The sequence below is a fragment of the Nicotiana attenuata genome, unplaced genomic scaffold (assembly GCF_001879085.1).
Source record: "Nicotiana attenuata strain UT unplaced genomic scaffold, NIATTr2, whole genome shotgun sequence".
Taxonomy (NCBI): domain Eukaryota; kingdom Viridiplantae; phylum Streptophyta; class Magnoliopsida; order Solanales; family Solanaceae; genus Nicotiana; species Nicotiana attenuata.
Window position 1 is genome coordinate 563,122 of NW_017670537.1, and position 10,486 is coordinate 573,607.

A 10,486-nucleotide genomic window follows, 5' to 3' on the forward strand; every position below is an offset into this window, starting at 1 on the left:
CAAGGCATCAAAAGCTCTATTACAAAAATGCGATCCTCCATCACTAATAATTGCCCGAGGCGTGCCAAACCTTGTGAAAATGCTCTTCTTTAGAAATGCCACCACACTCCTAGCTTCATTGTTGGGCAAGGCCACGGCCTCAACCCATTTTGAGACATAATCAACCGCTACAAGAATGTAAGTGTTTCCACACGAGCTTACAAAAGGGCCCATAAAATTGATACCCCATACATCAAAGATATCAACTTCGAGAATGGTGTTTAGAGGCATCTCATCTTTCTTGGAAATCCCGCCCGCTCGTTGACATTGATCACACCTTTTTACTAGATCACTTGCATCTCTGAACAAGGTTGGCAAATAAAAACCACAACTCAGAACTTTCGAACCCGTCCTCGCCCCTCCATGATGGCCACCATAAGGGGAGGAATGACAAGCCTCTAGGATGCTAAATTGCTCCTCCTCGGGTACACACCTTCGGATCACTCCGTTGGTGCAAATCTTGAACAAGTATGGCTCGTCCCAATAGAAGTCCAGATATCCCGTTTGAGCTTCTTCCTTTGGTTAGAAGAGAGCTCACACGGGATGATGCCAGTCACAAGGAAATTAGCAATGTCCGCAAACCATGGCATATCACTCATTGACATAGAAAGTAGCTGCTCATCTGGAAATGCATCATTGATCTCTAGGCCATCACACGGCCTTCCTTCCTCCTCCAAGCGGGACAAATGATCCACCACTTGGTTTTCACTACCTTTCCGGTCCACTATCTCCAAATCAAACTCTTGAAGTAATAAAACCCATCGCATCAGTCTAGCTTTGGAGTCTTTCTTTGTCATCAAATATCTAAGAGCTGCATGATCGGTGTGCACTATGACTTTGGCTCCCATAAGATATGGCCGAAAGTTTTCCATGGCGAACACAATAGCTAACAATTCCTTCTCAGTCACCGTGTAGTTCCTTTGAGCTTCATTGATAGTCTTGCTCGCATAGTACACCGGATGAAACATTTTGTTCACTCTTTGATCCAAAACTGCCCCAACCGCAACATCACTCGCGTCGCACATGAGCTCGAAAGGCAAGCTCCAATTGGGTGCGGTAATGATCGGGGTGGTGGTCAACTTATGCTTGAGAAGTTCAAAGGCTTGCATACATCTCTCATCAAACACGAACTTTGTATCCTTTTCTAGCAACTTGCATAGAGGATTCACTACCTTCGAAAAGTCCTTGATAAATTGCCAGTAGAACCCCGCATGCCCAAGAAAACTCCTCACCCCCTTGACAGAAGTGGGGGGAGGAAGCCTTGAAATCACCTCTATCTTGGCTTTGTCAACTTCAATCCCATGCTTTGAAATTTTATGGCCCAACACTATGCCCTGCTCAACCATGAAGTGGCATTATTCCCAATTTAGCACAAGATTGATGTCTTCACACCGGGCCAAAACTCTATCCAAATTGTGCAAACACTCTTCAAATGAATTACCCACAACATTGAAGTCGTCCATGAACACCTCTAATATATCTTCCACCATATCGGTGAAAATGGCCATCATACACCATTGGAATGATGCCGGTGCATTGCATAACCCAAAGGGCATCCTGGAGAAAGCAAAGGTGCCATATGGACAAGTAAAGGTTGTCTTCTCCTGATCCTCCGGAGCTATCAAAATTTGGTTGTACCCTGAATAACCGTCCAAGAAACAATAGAAGGCACGCCCAGCAAGGCGATCTAGCATCTGGTCCAGGAAAGGCAATGGGAAGTGATCCTTGCGGGTCACTTTGTTCAGCTTGCGGTAGTCCATGCACACCCTCCATCCGGTCACTATCCGGGTTGGAATAAGTTCATTATTAGCATTGGTCACCACGGTCATACCGCCCTTCTTCGGCACACATTGCACCGGAGAAGTCCATGAGCTGTCAGAGATTGGATACACCACGCCTGCATCTAACCACTTGATCACTTCTTTTTTCACCACTTCTCCCATTGCCTCATTGAGCCTCCTTTGATGTTCCAAGGAGGGTTTTGCATCATCCTCCAGAATAATCTTGTGCATACAGAATGCGGGGCTTATTCCCCGAATGTCAGCTAGAGTCCATCCAATTGCCTTTTTCCGCTTTTTGAGCACCGCCAATGTGGCGTCAACCTGCATGTTAGTAAGACAAGAAGAAATAATAACTGGTAAAGTTGAATTAGAGCCCAAGAATTCGTACATGAGGTATGGAGGTAATGGCTTCAACTCCAACACCGGGGGTTCTTCAATTGAAGGCTTTGTTGGAGGCGTTTTTCTATTTTCAAGATCCAAAGAAAGTTTCATAGGCTTGTAAGAATAAGAGCCCATTCCATGTAAAACATTCACGCACTCCACTCGGCCCGCATCATCATTGACATCCAAATTCAACAATACGGCCTCCAAAGGGTCCTCAACATTGATCATTGCACTGGTATCATCAATTATCACAGCCGTGACTAAATCCACAAATGAGCACACTTCGGTACAATTGGGCTGCTTCATTGATTTGCACACATGAAAGACGACCTTTTCATCACCCACTCTGAAAGTGAGTTCCCCTACTTCCACATCCACTAGAGCCTTCCCTGTTGCAAGGAAAGGTCTCCCTAATATGATCAGGACCTCATCATCTACCTCACAATCCAAGATCACAAAATCAGCTGGCAAGATAAATTTGTCCACCCGGACGAGCACATCATCAACAATACCTAATGGTCGCTTCATAGATCAGTCTGCCATTTGCAATCGCATGGAAGTTGGCCTCGGAGGCCCAATACCCAAAGTCTTGAAAACTGAGTAGGGCATTAAGTTGATGCTTGCCCCAAGATCACATAAAGCTTTAGCAAAGTCTGCACTCCCTATAGTGCAGGGGATAGTGAAAGCACCGGGATCCTCTAATTTCAGAGCCATTGAATGTACTATAGCACTAACTTGGTGGGTCATCTTGATAGTTTCACAGTCCATGGATCTTTTCTTTGTCACCAAATCTTTCATGAATTTTGCATAGCCAGGCATCTGCTCTAAAGCCTCTAGCAAAGGAACATTAATGGATAAGCTCTTCATCATATCAATGAACTTTTTGAATTGATTCTTATTTTTCTTCTTGGCTAGCCTCTAAGGATAAGGGGAGGTGGCCTAGGCACGGGTGCCTTGGCTTTTGGCACAACCGGCTCCGGCATGTCAATTACATGCTCCCTAGACGGGTTCACGTCACTTTGTGTTTCCACCTCGGCATCTTGAATATTGATCCTCACTTCTTCATTCACATTTTTATCTAACCACATTCTCAACCACCAAAGGAACTTCATCTTCTTGCAACTCNTCAATTGATTTACTAAATTGACAATGCATAACAAAAGCTACATCTCCGTGATAACAAAGTCTGAATAATAAAGATACAACAAAAAATTAAAATTAGCATACCATGAGAGGAAGTACTGTCGCAACATCAAACACAGTTTCCCCCGTGGAGATATGTATTGCTTTGAGCAAACTTTCCCCATTTAATAGCTTGTTTTCAAGGTATAGTTGACAAAAGTTCTACTGCCAGATGGAGAATTTCATATAACTACATGAGTTGAAGTCCATGAATTATAATACTCAGCAACATACTACATCTATGCATAATTACAGCTGGTGAAAATAATTTGTGCAAATACTATAAATAGAATTCACCAAGTAGTAGAGATCCTTCAAATGAAATTAAATTGTGCAAATACTATAAATAGAATTCACCAGGCAGTAGAGATCCTTCACTTGAACAGGCCATATTTGAGTAGTAATGGATCATTTTATTTTATTGGATAATCATGCAACCACCTGTTAAGCAAAAAGCGAAAAAGAATATAGGCTAAGACAACAAAACCAGTCAAACAGATAAATCTGAAGTTCATATGGATCAAACTATTACCTTCACCAATGATAAAGGCAATAAATCAGTCCATCAATGCATATTTTATAGTGAGATGCCGGTAGCTAAGATTAGTTAATCTTGCATTAGGTGCGGGATATGTTACTGTATGAACATGTATAAATTAAAAAGAAAAGTAGGTATCAAAGCCCAAGCTAGTATAATCTTTTGCAATCCAATGATACTGATCACGCCCAACTATGCCTTATAAAAAGGACACGCGGACGTTGCAAATATAATCTGAGTATTTAGCCCTGAGTCGAACCCACAAGGAATTAACCTATCAATTACTTTCGTTAGACTTACTAAATTCCACGGAATCAACTTCCCAAACGTTGTGAATAACAATGATGGTATTTCTACTAACTACGAATGACAGTAAATAAACAGCTGAAAACTAACTATGATTAAGTTGTAAACAATTAAGAGAAGGATCTAAGGTTATGATTTCCCCTATTGATGGAATCCCTTCCAGTTATGTGTCACATAGAATTGCCTAATCATCTCTATCAATCATGAGCACTATTATTACCGTAAATCTCTCCCGAGTAATCACGACAATTTACTAGACGCTCTCTCCCGAGTTACGCTAGCTGACTTTATTTATTACAGCTCACATTAGATTGCACCCTAGGCTTCGTTATCCCTAATCCCGCCTTTAAACCCGCAGTTATTGATCCCTCATATACTTTGGGAGTGGTGTTGTTCAACAATTGACCTAAATATGCACTCTCTCCCGAGTTATGCACACTAAATAGGTACAGCTTATTGAGGATCCTGTCAATTAACTACAACAAGCACATAGTTGAACAAATAGAGATTAAACTGGCAAACTATATTAACATAACAAGAAGTTCATCCTTAATAGGTTCCATCAAAACCCTAGACTAGGAAATTAGCTACTCATGATAGAACAAGATAAAACTACTAAATTATTCATAATGGGCAATTGAAAATAATAAAGAGAGGATAGAAGAACTCTAACGTTTTGCTATTCTCCTCACACTTGTTCTTGCCTCCAAGAAAACCTAAAAACAAGTTTAACCCAATCTTGGGCGAATTTCTAAAGCTTATAAGGGTTTGACACAAGTTTTTCCGAATTTACACTTTGGTCCCCAAAATTTCTGACGCGTGAACAGTGCACCACGGTCGCGGCACGATCGCGGCTCCACCGCGGTGTGAGCTGATCATCTGCCTCGAGCCTTAATCTGCCGCGGTTGCACCGCGGTCGCAGTGGAATTTGCTCAGGCCATTTTCTCGCTTCTTTGCGCTCGGGTAATTCTTTAGTGGATGTTTTCTTTACATTATTGCCTCCAAAACACTCCGTGGTGCTTCCTCACTTAGAATATTCCCTGCGAAACAAAAGAACACCATTTAGAGCATTTTGTTGGCAATTTACCTATAAAACAACAATAAAGCATGGTAATATTAATGTGTAAATATCATCTGTAATCTTTTGCAATCCAATGATACCCATGGACAGCCATGAGCTGACATGAAGCATAGATAACATATTTGAATAGTAACAAAACTTTAAGTTCCTGAGGAGAATTCTTTTCGAAATGTAAAAAGAGCAGGCCAATGTCTCAAGACCTAAGGTAGAAAGTAGTTTTTGTAAGAATATAAAAGATTTGGTTGCCAAAGAAACAGGCTTATAGGCTCAACGGGGTTAACTAAGATGTATTACATTCAGGTGGGTTTACTTTTTATGTCTGGCTCAACAAAGAAATGCCTATATCACTTCTAAGACTGAATGAAACTACTATTTCACTTTGCAAACACACAGGGCAAGTTCTAGGCATCAAATGTGAATCATGAAATACAGTAAAACTCACACACACATGGCACATGACTCACTCCGGATTGATTTATCAAGACATTCTCTTTTGAGTGTTCAAGTTAGATACAAACATACAATTTTTAAGGCACTTTAGCAGGATTCAACCATTGAGACTAAGCGTTACACTCTAGTGTCTATTGTGTTCAGGTGTACTAACGTTGAGGGTTTCTCCTTTGGTTTTAGCTCATAGCCCATTAATCTTAACTAAAACTAAAAGAAAGAAAAATAAACAAAAACTAAGGTCCTCAGGGACTCTAGCAAGACGACACAGCCTCGTGACTAGAGAAGGGAAGTAGAAGCCCTTGAGTAACTCGGGTGATCTAATGAGCATCTCGTCATGGAGGAGCCTGGCCACATCAAAATCCCTGTGGGCCATGAAACAGTAGATTGCTGACGCCCGTGGTAGATTGACATCGGTCGTGTTGCTGGAGGGCAACAACTGACTGTTGATAATGGTGAGCCAACACTTAGCCTCCCAAGTGAGAGACTAGGAGTTAAGTGTGATCCTGGGCTTTATCCACATGTGTTCCCTGTCTGGCACACAGATAGTCTCCAGATTAGTTGGCCACAAGGCACGTGTTGAGCTAAAAGTACGATAATCATCAGATTCCCCCCTGAACACTGGCAGCCGGTAAACCCTGCGGATGGTCTCGATGGAAGCATCTACCCGAGTATTGCGCACAGTAACCACCCCATTCTCATGTTTCGGGCAGTTAGCATAGAACTCCCTAACTATTCGAACATTGGCCTCCTCCGGTACCTCGAAGAAGATGTCCAGCTGACACCTCCTTAACTCATTGAAGATATTCGGGCATTCCACCTCTAAGGCTTGTCACATATGCACCTCATGTAGTAATTTCTTAGCGGCCTTGGCATTGTACCGGTCCTCCGCCGGTTTGGATACAAACCTAGTGCTGTCAAACTGAGGCACACTGGCTTGGCTCCTAGCTCTCGAGGAGCTTCCCGATCCACTAGCGGAGGACCCGGTGTTGCGTCGCTTCCTAGATGAACTCATTGTACCTGTCAAACAGAGAAACGCCTATTAGTGAGTGTGTGAAATGTGTGACTATGGGTGGTTACTCAGACTTCACCACAACCATGTCACATTGGTCCCTTATAACTCCATTGGGGCAATTCCCCAAACACCTTGTGGGCAAGACAAATTCTCCATACACATAGCCCATAAAGTGGCATCAATTCCTCCCCAAATCAACGATTCTACTACCCCATCACACTCCACAATACTTCATTCAACACCTACAACCATACACCCCCTTTCACCACATTATACACACAGCTCCTTCACCAATCAATCCCAAAAATGAAAAGCACAAGAAAATACTAAAAAACTTAACAAAAATTAATTAAAAATCACTACACAATTACAACACTAAGATAGCATATAACTACATACAATACAAAAAAAAAGAGAAGGGGGAGGTGAGAAGCATACCTTAATGGAGGAAGGGTTGAGAGGAATGGAGGTGGGGGAGTGATATGAGNTTGGTTGGTAAGAATTTCCTCTTTGGCCTTGGTAGTTATTCACATATTGCACCTCCTCATTTTGCTCATCATAGCCATCATCTTGAAATCCACTACCATCATTGTCAAATTGATCTGAATTCCCTTGGTTCTGTTGACCTCTTCGCCTTCTTTGGTTCACTAGCATGTTAACACCCTCCATAGCATTCACTTAGCGAGGATTTTGGACTTGTTGCAACTGTGCCTTTGCCAATTGGTTCATTGTTGTTGTAAGTTTTCTATAGCCTGTCCATGGTCATGTAGTTCTTTATGCAAATGAGTAACCGTGGGGTCACCCTGAGGCACATTGGCTCTACTTTTCCAAGCGGAGGATGTGTCAGCCATTTCATCAAGAATCGCACAAGCTTCATCATAAGGCAGCTTCATGAAATTACCCCCAGCCAATTGGTTCACTATGCATTGATTCGTTGTATTGATGCTCCGATAGAAGGTTTGTTGTACCATTGCCTCTGTCATATCATTGTTGGTGCATTCTTTCACCATAGTTCTGTATCACTCCCAAATCTCATGCAATGGTTCGGTAGGCTCCTACTTGAAGGCTAAGATCTCATCCTGTAGTGCTGCCATGTGTCCCAGTGAGAAGAATTTGGCAATGAACTTATCCGCCAACTTATCCCAAGTTGTGATGGAATGGTTAGGAAGTCGCTCAAGCCAGTCCAATGCTTTCCCCCTAAGTGAGAAAGGGAAAAGCCTCAATCGAAGTGCATCCTCGGACACATTGGTTTGCTTGCTCCCCCAACAAGTATCCACGAACCCCTTGAGATGTTTGTATGCATTTTGAGTGGGAGCACCTATGAAATACCCACGCTGCTCCAATAATGTCAGCATCACGTTGGTTATTTGAAAATTGCCCGCCCGAATCCGGGGCGGAACAATAGCACTCGCATAGCCTTGGTTGGGAAGAACTCTGGGAGCCACTCTTGGAGGTGGCGGAGGAGGGTCTGGAATATTGTCATTTGAATTGTCCTGGCGGCCTCTACGTTGTCCTTGAGGTACAAGAGGCACCTCTTCTTCTCCAATGTCATCTACCTCCTCCCCCGCGTTCACATTTCCAAGAGGGTCATTAGCATTTAAAGCCATTTTGGTACCTGAAGTATCGACACACACAAATTAATAACAAGAAGGAAAGAAGAACTAAACACAATCTAACTAAATAGATAGCCAAAACCGTTAGCTCCCCGGCAACGGAGCCAAAAAGTGATCGCTGCCAACTCCGCACTATTAAAAAGTAGCAATAGAGGGTCGCAATAGCTTTTACCCGATTTTGGGTCGGGATCGATATCCACAGAGAGCTAGAATTTGGAATCGAGTATCTATCTAATGTAGAATTGTGTATGTGTTCTTAATTACACTTCTATTCATTTTGGGGTTTTTGTTTACTTCTACTATTATCAAACTACAAATGGTAATTGCAACTAAATTATGCTAAGAGTTACAATGCTACGAGTTGTTCAAATAGGTTTAAAAGGCACTAGGGTAGTGACTACCGCCTACGTGGTCAATTGACGGGTACTTGAATCTAAGGCACGTTTGACACATTTGGGGAGTATGTTATAACCGTTGCACGAATTTACTCACTCTACACCTCTCGGTGGTTTGAGTGATTTTGCCCGAATTGGCTTTCTCAAGACCAATTGGGTATGCAATTTTGCTCAAGCAACTAGGGTTCAATTCGGGTATTACTCTCTCGAGGTTTAACCCTTTAATTGGAGCGATCAATCTCTTGAGTACGCCCCAATTCATTGTTGGACCATTTTCAGAGACTTAGGCGCTCTTTCTTAAGAAGAGCTCAAGTCAACTCAACACAAACTAGTATTTACAACCACTAATTCAGAAATTAACCATGAAATTGGCCCAAATAACAAACACCCATAGTCAAATTAGCCCTAAAATACAAGACCCATCAATTACCCACACTAGGGTTGAGCCACAACCCTAGCTATGGGGTCTAGCTACTCATATTCAATGAAGAAAAACAAGAAATAGATGAAGAAAAGCTCATAATAATTAATCACTAAGTTAAACACAAAGATTCAATGATAAAAAGTAGCTAAAAGTGCCCAAAATAGCTAAGAATCTCGAACCCACGAGTGCAACAGCTTAATTACAATATCTGATACCCTAAAAATGGAAATAGAAGCTATTTATACTAGGCTGAAAAATCTGGACAAAATTGCCCCTGCAGGGTTAGTGCGGACCGCACAAAATGGACCGCGGTCCGCACTGGGCTCTTGACTTCAAAATTCTTGCTCTCTGAACTTGGGCTCCGCGGACCGCACAGAATGGACTGCGATCGCGGAGGCTTCTAGTGCGGTCCGCACAGAATGGACTGTGGACTGCACAGGCTTCAAAACTTCATTCTTCATCTTCTCTGAACCTTGGCACTGCGGACCGCACATAATGGTAGTGCGTCCGCATTGCCTTCAGTGCAGACCGCACAAAGCCTAGTGCGGCCGCACTGCCTTAATGCTTAAAATAACAGCTCTCTGAATCTCCCAGTGCAGACCGCACAAAGTGTAGTGCGGCCGCACTGGGCCTGCTTTGCTTGAGCTTGCCTTGCCTTTGTCACTTGTGCAAGTTTCACTCCTTTTGAGCCGATCTTTGATATTTTGTCACTTTGTTGATCAAACCTGCAATCAAACACAACTTGTGAGCCTTTTGGGACTATTTTGTATGAATATTTGATGAAAGCATAAGCAAGAAGGAGTATAAAATGCGTCAAAATCTCTAGTTATCATTGGGCAGACTGATAAGTTAGGATTTTAGCATATTTTATGCCCCAACTTGCCTATGCTTTGATCATATAGTTGTACAAATAGCCCCAAAAGGCTTACAGGTTGTGCTTGTTTGCAGGTTTGATCGACAAAGTGACGAAATGTCAAAGATCGACTCAAAAAGGAGTGAAACCTGTTCAAGTATCAAAGACCAAGAAATCTAAAGGAAGAAGGCCTTGTGCGGACCGCGCAAAGTGGTATGCGGCCACACTAGGAGATTCAGAGAGTTGGCAAACTGGGCTCAAGGGCAATACGGCCGCGGTTCATATCTCGCGGTTCGCAGTCAGGGCTCCGCGGCCGACTACTCTTTTGTGCGGTCCGCGGTCAAGAGATTCAGAGAACTACAATTGTGCCAAGACCATGCCATGCGGTCCGCGGTCGTTATTGTGCGGACCGCGCCAACTCCCTTCGC